This window comes from Cygnus olor, chromosome 1, assembly GCF_009769625.2.
Source record: "Cygnus olor isolate bCygOlo1 chromosome 1, bCygOlo1.pri.v2, whole genome shotgun sequence".
Classification (NCBI taxonomy): Eukaryota; Metazoa; Chordata; class Aves; order Anseriformes; family Anatidae; genus Cygnus; species Cygnus olor.
In genome coordinates this window covers 48,378,679-48,393,367 of record NC_049169.1, presented here as the reverse complement: position 1 = coordinate 48,393,367, position 14,689 = coordinate 48,378,679, and the positions used below count along the sequence as shown (strand labels likewise).

At 39.2% G+C, this 14,689-nt stretch overlaps 1 long non-coding RNA gene across 1 annotated transcript in view; it reads right to left on the bottom strand.

The window, feature by feature from the left end:
* Positions 1-1,974, bottom strand: part of LOC121070427 — a 90,362-nt gene extending 88,388 nt beyond the window's left edge. The window contains exon 1 of the long non-coding RNA XR_005820081.1: positions 1,839-1,974. This is a non-coding gene — a long non-coding RNA (uncharacterized LOC121070427). The remainder of the gene's footprint in view (positions 1-1,838) is intronic.
* Between the last annotated feature and the right edge of the window lie 12,715 nt (positions 1,975-14,689).

Sequence of the window (14,689 nt, the reverse complement as noted above, 5' to 3'; positions counted from 1 at the left end):
CATTCCACTTTGTCTAAGTGCTGTTAACAGTTATTTCTTGGCTACTTATTGAAACTCTTTGCAAGCTCAACTTTAGTAAGGCTTTTGACACTCTCTCTCTCTCCCTCTTAACATCCTCATAGAAAAGCTGACAATGTACTTGCTAGGTAAGTGAACAGAGGTGGATTTAAAACTAGCACAACCAGTTGGAGGCAAGAGGGCTGTGAAGAGCAGCACAAAGTCCAGTTGGAGGCAAGTAACTTGTGGTGTACCTCAGGGGGTCAATACTGGGGCCAGAACCATCCAAGACTCTCATTAAAAATCTGTACAATGGGACAGAGTGTACCCTCAGCAAATTCACAGTTATTACAAAATTCTGTGGCATGGCTAATACAGCAGATGAGTGCACAGCCGATCAGAGGGACCCACAGAGGCTGGAGACATGGGAAGAGAAAAACTTCATGATGTTCAACAAAGGAAAATGCCAAGTCCTGCACCTGGGTACAAATAACCTCTTGCACCAGTACAGGCTGGCAGCTGACTGGCTGGAAAGCAGTTTGGCAGAGAAGGACCTTGGGGTCCTTCGAACCAACCACACATTGACCATGTGCCAGTAATGCACCCTCACAGCAAAGAAAGTCAACAGCCTCCTGGGCTGCATTGGAAAGAGCATTGCCAGCACATCAAGGGAGGTGATCCCTCCACTCTGCTATGCACTGGTGAGACAGCTGGAGAGCTGGGTCTAGTTCTGGGCTCCCCAGTACAAGACAAAGTCTTACTGGACTAAGCCCAGTGAAGTGCCACTAAAATGAATAAAGGACTGAAGCATCTCTCTCAGCCTCTCCTCTTACATCAGAGGAGAGGCTGAGAGAGATGGGACTGTTCAGCCTGGAGAAGAGAAGGCTCAGGGGGATCATATCAATGTGTGTAAGTATTTGATGGGAGGGGAACAAACAAGAGGAAGCCAGACTCTTCTCAGCAGTGTCCAGTGACAAAGTAAGAGGCAATAGACACAAACTGACACACACAAAACTCTGTCTGAACACAAGAAACACTTTTGTTTACACTGAGGATAATCAAACAGTGAATCAGGTTACCCAGAGAGGTGGTGGAGTCTCCATCCTTGGTCTTACTCAGGACATGACTGGATGCAGCGCTAAGCAACCTGTTTGAGCTGTCCTTGCTTAAGCAGCCAGAGTGGACTAGATGGTCCCCAGAGAGTCTGTTCAACCTCAGCCATTCTGTAAATTGTAAAACTGTGATACAGGTAATATTTAAAATACTGTTTCTCATTCTAAGAGCTACAAGAGAATAGGATGGAGAAGAATCACCTCAATACTCAGGTTGTCTTCTTCTAGTGTTTTCTGCACTGCCTTCTGAAACTAGTCAGACCTAAGTGAAGTTAGGGCTTTCATTCCCACACCTCCTACTTGAAGGTTAGGTAGTAAAAACCTTGTTTTAATTTACTTCAGCCTGATTTTATTCATGACTAGCTCACACCCACGTTTCTATCTCCACACTGTTCTTCAGCCTAAGTATATTCTCCCTCCTATACATTTATAAATATGTAGGCTTATTTAGTGTATGAAAACAAAGCCTTTATGGGCTCCTATAATAAACTGTCTACTCATCTGATCATCCTCATAGCCCTTCCCTGCACCTGTTTGAGTTCATCCTTTGCAAACACAAAAGAGCAAAATGGTTGAAACATTATTCCTCAAGAAATTGATACTGCTGCCTTCCTCTGTATTCTGTCCATTATAAACATTTTCCTAATTCTTTGTAGGTAGCAGATCAACTGATTACTCCTACCCGACCAAATGGCAGAAATTAATACAATAGAAGAACCAGGTCCTTACCTGCACTGTGTTTACAGTCCATATTACTGCAGGTAGCAGGCTGTGTGATAGATGCAAGGCACCTTTCTGTATCCTCATCACAAGATTCAAACAATCCTCATCACAATCAGAGAGCTAAGGCATGCTGGCTGCAGCCGTTTCATTAAGACCTAGCTTCCAGGCAAAAATAAGTTAAAGTCTTTATTACAGTTTCATTTCCATCCATGCACATTGTCTGATGCTGAAGGCTGCTTTTCCTCCAGAAATCTTCAGCAGCTTCTGTAAGATGTCCTAAGTAGTACAAAGGTCTTAGCAATGGGAGGATCTGACTCAAGTTAGTCCAACACATACCAAACTACTCAGCAGAGAGTAAGTGGGTTTGGCTTTCTTTAAACGAACAGTAAACCTGCATTTTAAAGCTTGTAATGAGAGATTTTTCTAAACTTGTTATCTACCTGTACCTAGTTTTCCGTGAATTTTCAAAAGTAGCTGAAGTGACTTAGGCTTGTAAGTCACTTATGAAAATGAGACCTCACAATTTAAAATTTCCGCTGTAAATAAGTTTCTAAATTAGAGAAGACATTGAAATAGAGCTTCAACAGTAGACAGGGCCATTGGATAAGCCAAAAATAGCCATTAGCAAAACAAATATAACTCTAAAGAGATGTAATCTATTTAGGAGAACTTTGGAAGGTAGAAGGTGATGGAAGGAGGGGAAAAGCTAATACAGAGATCACTTATAACTTATGGTGTAAATGAAATATGATTCCATGGCATCTTGAAGCTTGGGATATATTTGTTCATGAGATACAAGCTCATCATCTTCTATATAGAGTTAGGACAGCCTTGTTGTATTACATTTTTCTGCCCACCCTCCCTAACCTCTTGAAGGAGAGCAAGTCAAGAGTTGTTAAAAAACAAGGTGGGAGAACTTATTCTCTTATCCTGATCAATCTACCGGCTGTTCTGTGCTCTTTACTCCTATTTTCAGTTACATTTTTTCAATGAGACTTTATTTCTCTTCTACTATTTTTCATGCCACTAGAGCCATTAATATGTGAAGGCCTATTTTAAAACCCCTATTGCTATCACTCCTCCTACCTTCCATTTCTTGGAGAGAATATGTGATGTGAAGTATGCTGGGAGGTGATAATTTTTGTTTGAAAGTAATGAAGTCTACAGAACTGAAATAGGTTTAATAAATAATTCTCATTTTCTGTCTTTTCTAACCACAATTCCACCCAATGACTCAAATATTTTGCTATTTGGAGTGACCATTTATATTCATAGGAAGGAAGCAAATGACAATCCAATATTAGGTAGACTTACTGTAGCTAATATTACAGCATAATTATCCATTCACTGAAAACTTACCACCGATTCATTAGCAAATCTTATCGTCAGTATCTTCGTATGTATACACTGCCACATACTTTTCTAGTTCTCAGCAAAATGGCTTTGCCTCCTTTCTCATGTATGATTTTTCATTAGTCCTCCATAAAAATACAATCACTGTAAAGAAAGGGACGCTTACCCTTTGCTTTAGATTATATTTTTAGCCTGTCAGTTATAAAGATATACTAAAGCAGTAGCTCCCTTTTACTTGATAATAAACATAGCCCAACAGCTGAAAAGATATATTTACAGTCTTCCACCAGAATCCTCCCAACCCCTTACTGCTAAGAAAAACAAGTGGGCCATTGCAGCATGTCCTAGAACTATTTTGGTACTGGGGGAAGTGCAAGTTCCAAAGCAGTGTGGAAAAATGCCCTGCCAGCTGCTCCCCTCTCATACAAACTAAGGCTTAAGTGTCTTCCCTGATCAACTAGTAGATGAAAGAACCTTCAGATAAATTGTTTCTCTATCATTAGTGCTGCATCCACAAAGATATTTAGATGTCTGAAGGCTCAAAGGTTGAAATAAGTTGCTGGAAGCCAGTAAAGTATCACACCTCGGCTGACCTACAGAAATTAGCTGTGCAAGTCAACAAAAAAAATGCAATGTGACTCACAGCAGCTCAACCCCCTTCACTATGGAGTACGCTCACTCAAATTACTTGTGGCTGCCACATATTAAGAATACAGAGTATACAGAGCTATTGAGGCACAGAAACTTGTTACCTCATACCAACTGGCTCTGGTCTGAGTAATATTTGTATTTATAAATATAAATCTGCTTTCAAAGCTCTGGCACCTGAAAAGTCATTGGTGCTTAAACATTCACCAGTGAAGATAGCTGAGAGCCAGAAGGTCTTCTAATCTGCTGCCAAGATCCTGGGTTAGCTGAGCATTTCTAGGGCCTATCTGATGCCTACAGCTACTTAAGATTCACAAGCTATCATGCCTGTGCTTCGTCTCCTGATACCCAATAGACAGGCTCGCAGTACAAGTGCCACATCGAGAAGATCAGACTAAAGCACTGAGTATAATACACACACTTAGAAGCACATTCAAAGTAGGAAGTGGCACCATCCACCTTTTGCATAGCTGTGTAGAAGCTGAGAAAGGGAGGAATTAAGAGAATACTCAGCCAAGGGGATTCTTGGAAGCATGAGATCATCAGCATTTTAAAAGGGATTTATAATGAAGTCCATGTTTCTAAAGAAAAGTTTTAAAATGTGAACCTCCGGTGAGTCAAAACCTTGGAAAACAAGCAGAAGAAATCAGGTGCATGAGGATTTTTTCTAAATCTCATGATCTCCTGGAACACGATTCATATATGTGGCACTAACAACAAGTGGGTTACACATGTTGCATTACTGTTGATTCCTGGGTAGCAGTAGCTGACATGAAACATGTTGAAATTAGATTAGTCTGGAGGTAAAAAAAAAAAAAAAAAAAAAAAAAAAAGGCAATGAAAACAGTCAGATGATCTATATGAACTGCATGTTTACATAGCTTCTTGGTCAAGCTGAGAACAAAAGCCAGTCAGAGATGGTCTGGCTGCTGATGCTGCATCTTTAGTGATAACCTGTCAAGACAGTGCTAAGATCAGGCAAGTAGACCAAGATGAGATGCTGCATCCTTATTGATAACCTGTCAAGAAAGTCATAAGATCAAGCAAGTAGACCAAGATGACTGTGAAGTCATCTCTTCTGTCTTGACTATTTGTTTCTGCAAGTAGATATTTTTCGTTAGTATTACTACCTTACCTTTCTTCAGAATGAGCTTCAGGCTACATACAAGTTGCAATCAGAGGTAGGACTGAAGCTAACCTAATGCAAAACCCCATTAGCTGTAAGTAGAACGGCAGAGGCCTCAGTTATCAGATAGTACCAGGATCCTGCCCAGGTTTGTACAGCTGAAGCCAAATTCAGTGCTGTTGTAACTTTGCTGCTATTACCTAGTCTAGTTGGATCGATATTTGCAAAGCAGTATCTATACACGTTGCCATCACAGCTTTGAATGCACTGTAGATACAGTCACAGGTAGCCGTCATCAATGCTCTGCACTCACATAGATACCAAAATGGGCAATTTGCTTTATTGGTTATTTGAAACAATAAATTTTAGGAAGCAGGCTAGTTTTTATTAGAAACTATGAATCACAGTTGGAAGGACATTGCAAAGAGGTAAATGAGAAGACAAAACAGAGAAGCAGTGCAGGAATTAAATCTACGTCAGTGTGAACAAAAATTTCGAACAACAGATGCTAGATATTCACTGTGACACATTTTGATTACCTAACCTAATGCTCTCATGAAATTACATGAACTGAAATTATACTGAAACTTGAGGGGAAGCAGATAAGCCATGAGAAACTTCTATTAGCCTGCCAACATGAATTTTCCCTTTTGATGTACACAACAGTCTTGACCTTTTTCTGAAAGCAGTATATTATATCATAGCTATGTGTAATCGGTGATCCAAGCATCCAGAAGCTCGGTGATCCAAGCATCCAGGAGAGAACAGAGGGTAACAAAAAAACACCTGAAATGTCTTAGAATTTCTGAGATCTTCATCCTCTATTGAATTTCAGCCCTGATGCTTTTATAAGGAATAATCAAAAGGCCATCCTGCAGATGCAGAGGGAAGAAGTTTAAGAATAGCAGTGCCACCTTCCTATCACCTATCCCTGAGCATACATCCCCACAAAGAACAGCACTATCAGAAGAGCTACTGCCTTTGTATTACCTTTCATACATCCACACTGGTATAGTAAATTTCTTTTAAATCTAGCCCAGGCTGTTCTCAAGGGTGGTGTTTGTGTTTTGTTTTGTTTTGTTTTCTGCCAATATGCAAATTCTATCTTCAGTTTCCACCTTGAGGTAGAAGACAAAAGCTGGGAGCTTGTGCTACAACTTCCATCTGCAGAACCTCTTCTGTGCCAGCACCATAAGAAATTCTTCAAGGCAAATTGCAGCCCAGAAGATACTGATGGCTATGTTTGCACAGTGTAGTGACAGTAGATATAAATACTGCCTGAGCATGTTTTGCATGTAATTTCAGTACACGTGAAGTACGTGCATGCAGAAGATGGGATACATCTCAGAGAGGAAGATCTAGTGCCTGTCACCCCTCCTTTGCAACAGCTCTGGTTCTCAGTAGCCCTGCAGTAAAACCAGTTGGAATTTTTACATCACAAAACCCCCAGCTACATCACTGATAGGGCTAATGTGTTTTTGCACCTTGCTAACTAGGCATAAATAATTAGACCAACATCAGCCAGGACTCCATCTCCAGTACAAGGCTGAAAAACCTTGCTATAGTCCCCTCTACAAGTAAGATTATTGTTCTGTAATGTGTATGGAAAATCAGTGGATAAAAATTGCCACGTATGTTTGCTATGGTTTGTTAAAAAGAACTAGGGAAAGAATACAAAAACATCTCATGACATAGCTACAAAATATGCTACCACACAAATTCAGGATTTAAGCCTTTTTTTTTCTTTTTTTCTTTTTTCTTTTCTTTTCTTTTCTTTTCTTTTCTTTTCTTTTCTTTTCTTTTCTTTTCTTTTCTTTTCTTTTTTATGGGAGAGAGGGGAACAGTTAGATTTAATGGCATATAACTGCACACAAAAATCAAACTAAAAACAGAAATAAAACCAAGAAGCAAACTTCTCTCCAAAGTGTGTAATCTTTGCCTTTCTTAAAAACTAATGTATGCTATTGGTTACAGAGAGCATCTTTTTAAGTTAAAAAGTGAGAAACAACATACATCATACACCAAAACATCTGTGGCTGATGTAGGAATTAAAATATGGAAAGATGACACAGAAAGTAAGGAGTCTTTGCTCTGGGCTACTGTCAATGGAAAACTCAACTTGACTGTCACAAAGAACAAGCTGTCGGCAAACTCATCGCTGATGGTGGTCCAAGGGCTGACTAGTGCCCTTCAAACAATGGGTAGCACCAACATGAGAATGGAAGTGGAACCCAAAACGTGCTGGTTGATCCCATCCATCCGTGGTTCTTCCCAATAACATTGTCATGCAGCCTAGCCAGAAGTGCAAGCCAGAGTGCAAGCTGTGAGTGCCCTTAGGCACCCAATTCCTATTGATTTCAGTGGGAATCAGGCTCCTGATTTGCAGGAGTTTGTCAGGCATCTGTCACTGGATTTTACTGCCTTTGCCTTCCAAGAGCAGGGAGAATCTTTTCTACTATACCGTTTCTGTCTCAATACCTTGTCAAGAGAAAGGGGGAAAAAATAATACGTGTGCTTCTTACGCATGATTCATGTTCTTTTTGCAAGGAGATAACAACAGAACCAGCACAAAAAGATATATCATTATGTTTGGGTTTTAACAATATGTGACAGCACTGGTTGGTTACCACCACATTATCATAACTCTTTCAGAAACTCTGACAGCATAGCCCAACATTAAGGAAATTCCTAGTTCTCCTTCTCTTTCCTTTGGACATCTTTGAAAATTAGCCTTAAGGCTCCACATTTGGGTTATGTTTAACAGCTGTTTTATATGCAAAATGCATTAGGATAAACTTGGGTATAGCTACCACGGCTGTCAAGTAGTTTGTTTACATCAATTTATAATACCACAATGGAAGCTGAAGAACCGTATTTAAGGTGCCTCCCTTTAGAATTATGTTCTGTTAGTGTTCAACTCCATTTGTGAAAGGATATGATTGGGGAAAAAGACAAATATGTGTCAGCTATTACCAAAATATACAAAAATCACATCTTGTACTGAAACCCTGCATTCTGTGTAAGTTTCTTTAAGAGTAAAAATAGCTAAAAAATATATCAATTACATTTATTGCCTTCTGGTCTTTTTTTTTTTTTTTCCAGGCAACAGGACATCCTTGCTGGCATTATGAAGATCTGATATTCACTTAAAAAAAAAAAAAAAAAGTGCTAGAAATCATGAAGGTCAAACAAAATGGAGAATGCTAGCACATGCTGACCCTTGTTCTAGAGCATATTTGCAGAAAGACATTCCAATAACAGGTTTTAGTCTAAGAAACTCTGACCTGGAGCAGAAATTCTTACTGTTATGGCAACAGAGAAAACTGTGCTAAATGATAAACAGTATTTATAAGACTTTTAGTCCTTAAAGTCTTACATGGTTTATGGACAAACAACCATAGACACCACTTATTTTTGCATTCCACACTGTCATCACAGCTCTCTGGCAGTGACAGATGACTGACAATTTATGTCCTTTTGTATAAATGAGACACAGCTACTGGTTGGACTACTCTGTTCCCAAAGGCAAAGAATCAGAAAAGTTCTTTCTTTCTACAACAAGGACTCAAGAAAGTAGGACTTAAAATGTCACCCAGTCCATTCCTCTACTCCAAGGCAGGACTGTAAGGTTTTATACTATATTTTGGCATTTTGACTCCGTATCTAAAACAGCCTGTATCTGGTAACTAGAAGACAGCAGTGAAACCAAACCTTCCCCACCCCAGAAGAGCTTTCCACCCTGCAAGCTAATTATGGAAAAAAATATGACAAGAGATACTCCAGAACTTGCACTTGAATTGCATGGTTTGATATGGGGTAGGTTACTGTAATCTGCAGTGTTGTGCTTTTAAAGTGATGCTTTTAGTATGAAAATTCCCAAATGCAGGAATGCCTATGTCTTCAGGCTTTGCCATTGACCAAGAGCAATTTGGTATACTGTAAACAAATCAGAACAAGTAACAATGGTCTGATAAAACAATACAGACAATACTTGCTTTGTTTTCTACAGAAATATTGCACAAAGTACAGATATCAGATATAACAACTGACATGTCTGTCTTGCAGGTAAGCAAATATTCCCTTGTCACTAATGAATAAGGGAAATTAATGTTGTTTTTCTACCATCCTAAAAAACTTGATGCTTCATGTTCTTCCTGAAGACAATGTGACTTTAAGCCTGTTTATGTACAATGTGCAGAATGAATTTGTTCCCTTTTGAATAAATTTGTTTTGTTGCTGCAACTCTGCTGATGGCTTCTGTGTAACAAAAACCCCAAAGTGTATAAAAAAAAAATCAAGCAAATTTTCAGAGGCATTCTTCTGTTCAGTCATCACTAGAACAAAATGTTGGCTCCTTCTTAAGGGGGAAATATCACAAATACCATAAGCAACAAAGTTCCCAAAATGGTAGCTGGCAGCAGCAGTGAACTTAAAGCAGCAAACTGCCTTCACTGACGAAAAAAGCTATATCTTAATCCAGATGGACAAAGGAAATATATTTTTTACTAGCTGTGGCTGCAGCATAAAAAACACATTTTTTCTCTTTTTTTCCCTTCGTATCTACCTTTCCCTTTCACCATACCTTCCTTCCCTTTCTGTTCCATTCTTTTTCTTGATGCTCACCCTTATTTTAGTTTTCAGAAATTCTTTCTATAATTCTACTTGACCTTACTTCCAGATCAGCCTTGAACTCACTTCCTACCTACTGTTCTCAAATTATTTTGTTAAAAAAAAAAAAAATAATTTGCAACTATTTCAAGTCCTCTTTTGCACAGCAGCAGGGAATTTTAGATGTTTCTGCCACTGGAACACCTAGGGGGGAACTTGTTAAAAGAAAGTTTGAAAAATTTGTTTTTTTCAAAACAAAGTAAAAATTGATAGTTTTACTCAACCACTGAAAAGTAATCATTTAGGATTTATTCAAGCCAATCTGGCCAGGGTTACTGTTTGAAAAATGCTTGAAATTTTTCTTCACCGGTAGAATCAGCATAATTGGTTAACATGAGTCTGCACAACTACTTAAGTCAATTTGTAGCTCTCTTCTATGTAAGATTACCATTGAAGTCACAGAAATAATCCTACTAGATATGCCAGTGATCCTCCTCTTCTGATGTTTCCATGAGTACTTGTAAAAAAGAAATTATTCAAAGGAGGTTATAAGAAGCCCTGAAGTAACAAATTCTACAGCAGTCTGCCCATATGGGAATTTTCTTTTTAATTACAGAGAATATTTATTTTTACATTGAATTTTCAGACTTGATTTCAGTTACTTTAGGTTTCTTCATCTACATCAATGTAGCAAGACACATTACTGAAAATAGATGTATTGAGAACAGAACACTTAATTTTACTTAAACTTTTTAAGATATCCACATTAACTTTACTAAGTAAAGCCCTTCCAAAGTACAGATCATAGAATCATCTAGGTTGGAAGAGACCTTCAAGATCATCAAGTCCAACCATCAACCTGACCTGCTAAGTCCCATAACTAAACCATGTCCCTACATGCCACAACCATGCACCCCTTAAATACCTCCAGGGAAGAGGACTCCACCCACCTCCCTAGGCAGCCTGTTCCAATGCCTAACCACCCTCTCAAAAAATAAATTCTTCCCAATATCCAATCTAAACCTCCTTGTGCACAACCTGAGATCATTTCCTCACATCCTATACTCATCACCTGAGAAAAATGACCAACAACCACCTCGCTGCAACCTCCTTTCATCACCGTAGACAGTGATGATGTTTCCCCTCAGTCTCCTCTTCTCCAGACTAAACAGTCCCAGTTCCCTCCATCACTCCTCATAACTCTAGGTTTCTAATCCCTTCACCAGCTTTGTTGCTCTTCTCTGCATACGCTCAAGAAACTCGATACCCTTCTTGTAGTGAAGGGCCCAAAAACAAACACAATATTCGAGGTGCAGTCTCACCAGCACCATGTACAAGAGGACAACCACTTTCCTCGTCCTACTGGCCACACTACTTCTGATGCAGGCCAGGATGCTGTTGGCCTTCTGGGCCACCTGGGCCTGCTGCTGGCTCATGTTCAGCCGGCTGTTGATCAGCACCCACAGGTCCTTTCCTGTCAGGCAGCTTCCCAGCCACTCTTTCCCAAGCCTGTATCACTGCAAGGGGTTGTTATGACCCAGGCACAGCACCTGATACTTGGCCTTGTTGAATGTCATGGGATTGCCCTCGGCCCATCGATCCAACCTACCCAGATCCCTCTGCAAAGCCTTCCTGCCCTCAACCAGATCAACAGTGCCACCCAACTTGGTATCATCTGCAAGCTTACCGATGGTGCACTTGATACCCTCATGCAGATCACTGATAAACATGTTAAACAGAACTGGCCCCAAGAGTGAGCTGTGGGGAATGCCACTGGTAACCAGCCAGCAACTAGACTGAACTCTGGACACTTTCAGTACAGCCATTCAACCAGCTCTTGACCTAACTATATGTACACGGGGACCAGATCTGGGGACCAGATCTGGGGACCAGATAGTAACAGAAAAAATGAAAATGACCTTAAAGGCAAAATTGCTATCATAGATTTTCATCTGTCTAGTCATGACAGATAAAGAATATAGCAATCAGAATTATTTTTCTTGACATTAATGTTATTTAAATTTGCTTTTCTGAGATCTCTTCTTTATGCAGGACTTTTCAAAATCTAGCCCCATGACCTCTGACTACTGTATTTACTTCGGCTGCATATAAACTATCACGTATCACGTGCCAGGATCCAGATCCTCACTCACTATCCGGGTCAAGGACCGGGCTGAAAGTTTTGGCTTTAATTTGGTTACATGCCTACATTGCTGTTTTCTGGAAGGTCATGGGAAGAAGATTGGCTGGCTTGGGGGAGCTTATGTACACATGGCTTTTAGGCTGCAGCCAAAGTGTTCCTCTAGATCTGGAAGTTTGAAGATGGTTGCAGTCTCCAAGCTCAGATACAACCACATATTAGTCTGGTGCAACTGATTTTTGTGTTTCTTGCACTAGTTTTTCCTTCACCTCCTCTTCAGATACAAGGACATGCGTTTCTTTCATGCTCCTTCATTAGTAAACAAACCAGGATACATTAAAGCCTCTTTCTTCAAGTCAGTAAGATACCTGCCTTTGGTTTCAGTGAAAATTCAGGCCCTAACAACTGAAGTTTCTTCTGTATGGTGTTTCTTCTGTATAGGATAATTTCATTTCCCTTTTGAAGACTTACAAGGATGTAGTAAGAAAAGCAAAGGCATAAAGCAGTACCTGAGACATAGGCTACTTTTGAGCCTGCAGCAGACTATAGGTATGATATTATCATTTCAGAAAAATATGATCTACGTAATGTGAAGTGTTCCAGCATGCTTACAATCTGCCAAAGGCCAGAAAATGTGACCTTCATTTTAAGACTATGCAAAAAAAATAATAAAATAAAATAAAATAAATGAAATAAAATAAAATTAAGAGAAGGAATTTTTCCTTCACCTAAATTTTATTATTTTGCAAATCCTTCAGGTGTCCATAAGGAATTATGCCTCCTCCTCCCCCCCGCCCCCCCCCCCCAAAAAAAAAAGACATTGTGGCATAGAGGTATAATTTCAGTTCATACTAGAAGACATTCTTCTCACTGAAGTACAGTTAAGCCTCACAAAGTGCCAAAAAACCTGCCAAAAAGTAATGTATTTACAAGTTTGTTTTACATGTTAGCATTATTTACTTGTCTGGTCTTGTGTAATCAGCTGTTTGAGTACAATTCTTATGTATACATGAACATTCTCCTCTCCAATTTCCAACTTGGAGTGCAACATTTTTCATCATACTCTTAGACCAGGATTCTGATTCTAACAATGGTTCCTAGTGCAAATTTCCAGAGAAGAGAGAAGCAAACCAGTCTTGTCTGCTTTGAATGAGATGGAGATAGCAAACAAATGTAAATGAAGAAAATAAACCTGTAGGAATGTTTTCAAATAATTGTCATTGTCCAAAAACTTTAAATTGGTTGAATCCTTGAAAGTTAATTAATGTAAACTCAGGTTGCATCACTGAATTTGAAGTAGTAAGATAGACTTGCATCATTGCAGAGCCTCAGTCGCAGTTTAAATTGGAACTGCCTCTAACTTCACAAGAATGAAAGAGAAAAGCATATCTTTCTACCTTGTCAGCTACTGGCAGACCTAGAGAAAGAAAAAAAAAAAGTTGTTAAAATTAAAAAGTAATTTTTTTTAGGACATTTCACCAAATATGTAATGTTTAGTAGCAACTACAAATGAAAGTGAAGATGAAACAGTAGAAGGTACCTGCATGGCCTTAATTTACATGGCAATTGACAACAACCACAATCTGCAATGATTTATAAGTGCCTTAAACCATTCACCATTGAGACAGAAAAATTGGATTCCCATATCACTTAAGGGGAGTGCAATCCCTCTCAAAATATGAGAGTCTGGGGTACACTACTGAGTACTGAAAATCTTGGGACTAGGCAGCACCGAACTCAGCTGAGAAGGGAGGATGAGTCTCTTTGGATCTTTATGTGACAGACCTGGCCACAGCAAGAATCCCCTAGGACCCTTCATGAAAGGAAACTCAGATTTTAGCCCTAAGCAACTATTTTTAGAGACAGGTTGGGAACTGGTTCTTTTTAACCCAGGGTCCATTTCAACATCTTCAAGGCTAACGAAATGGTTGACTGCTCTGTCGAATCATGTTCCAGGTGGAAAAACTCATGTTCCTATTGACATAAAGAGCTAATGTCTTGCTTCTGTCCTAAAGATGAGTTTTTAATTCAAAAGTACCCCCTCCAAGATAAACAACTACCCTTACTTTGTGGGGCTCATATTCTGCACAAGAGATTTGTGACTTCAAACTTCATAATGTCTCCTCTCAATGAAGGAAGGAGGTTGCAGATATATAAAAGAGCAAGACAACCTCCAAAAATACATTGCATTGCCACAAAACTACTTTAACATATTCCTGCCAGTGCATAAACTCCTTTGCAAACCACAGATTAGACATTGGGGCTAAAAAGTGTGGAAGGCATTGTTTAACATTTTTCTGCATAATTCCAACTTTGTGAGCCAGTCTAGCTGAGATGACAGCTTGAGATCCCAACTGTGGCTTAGGATATACTGTGCACCATAGAACTTCCTCCCCATAAGACACCTTGTTTAGGAATTACATACTCTGTGGCCACCTTCAAAATATTCCTAGTGTTATGTGTTAAATCACATTGCCTTAATCCAGCTCTTTTTCAGCCACTGTTATTGACTAGAAAATATTTGGTTTGACAATTTATGGGATCTGGGACAGATAAATTTCAATTTATATTCACAGAAACAGGTGCTCCATAGTGACCTGAAAATGAAATAACATTATCTAAATAGCTGGATTCCCATCCAGCTTGTATCTTTAAGTGAAATAAGTTTAGAAGTTCATTTTCTAGCTTGTATAAAAAAGCAGTTAAATATATGTCAGTCTTCCAGTCTTCCTTCCCTCCCCCCCCCCCAACACACTACAAATTTAGTTTGCAGTATACACTGATAGTACAGTAGGAAAAGACTGCTGACCGTGATCCAAATTTTCCTGCCCACCTAGTGAGTTGTCTTCATGCACGTCAAAATCTGACTTCTATTGTTGTCTTATGCTGGACTTCAGGTGCAGAGTAATATATTTGTCTACTTTTCTCCTAAATGTTTACTTCATAAAACATTACTCAAAAGAAGAATAGTTTCTTTAGATC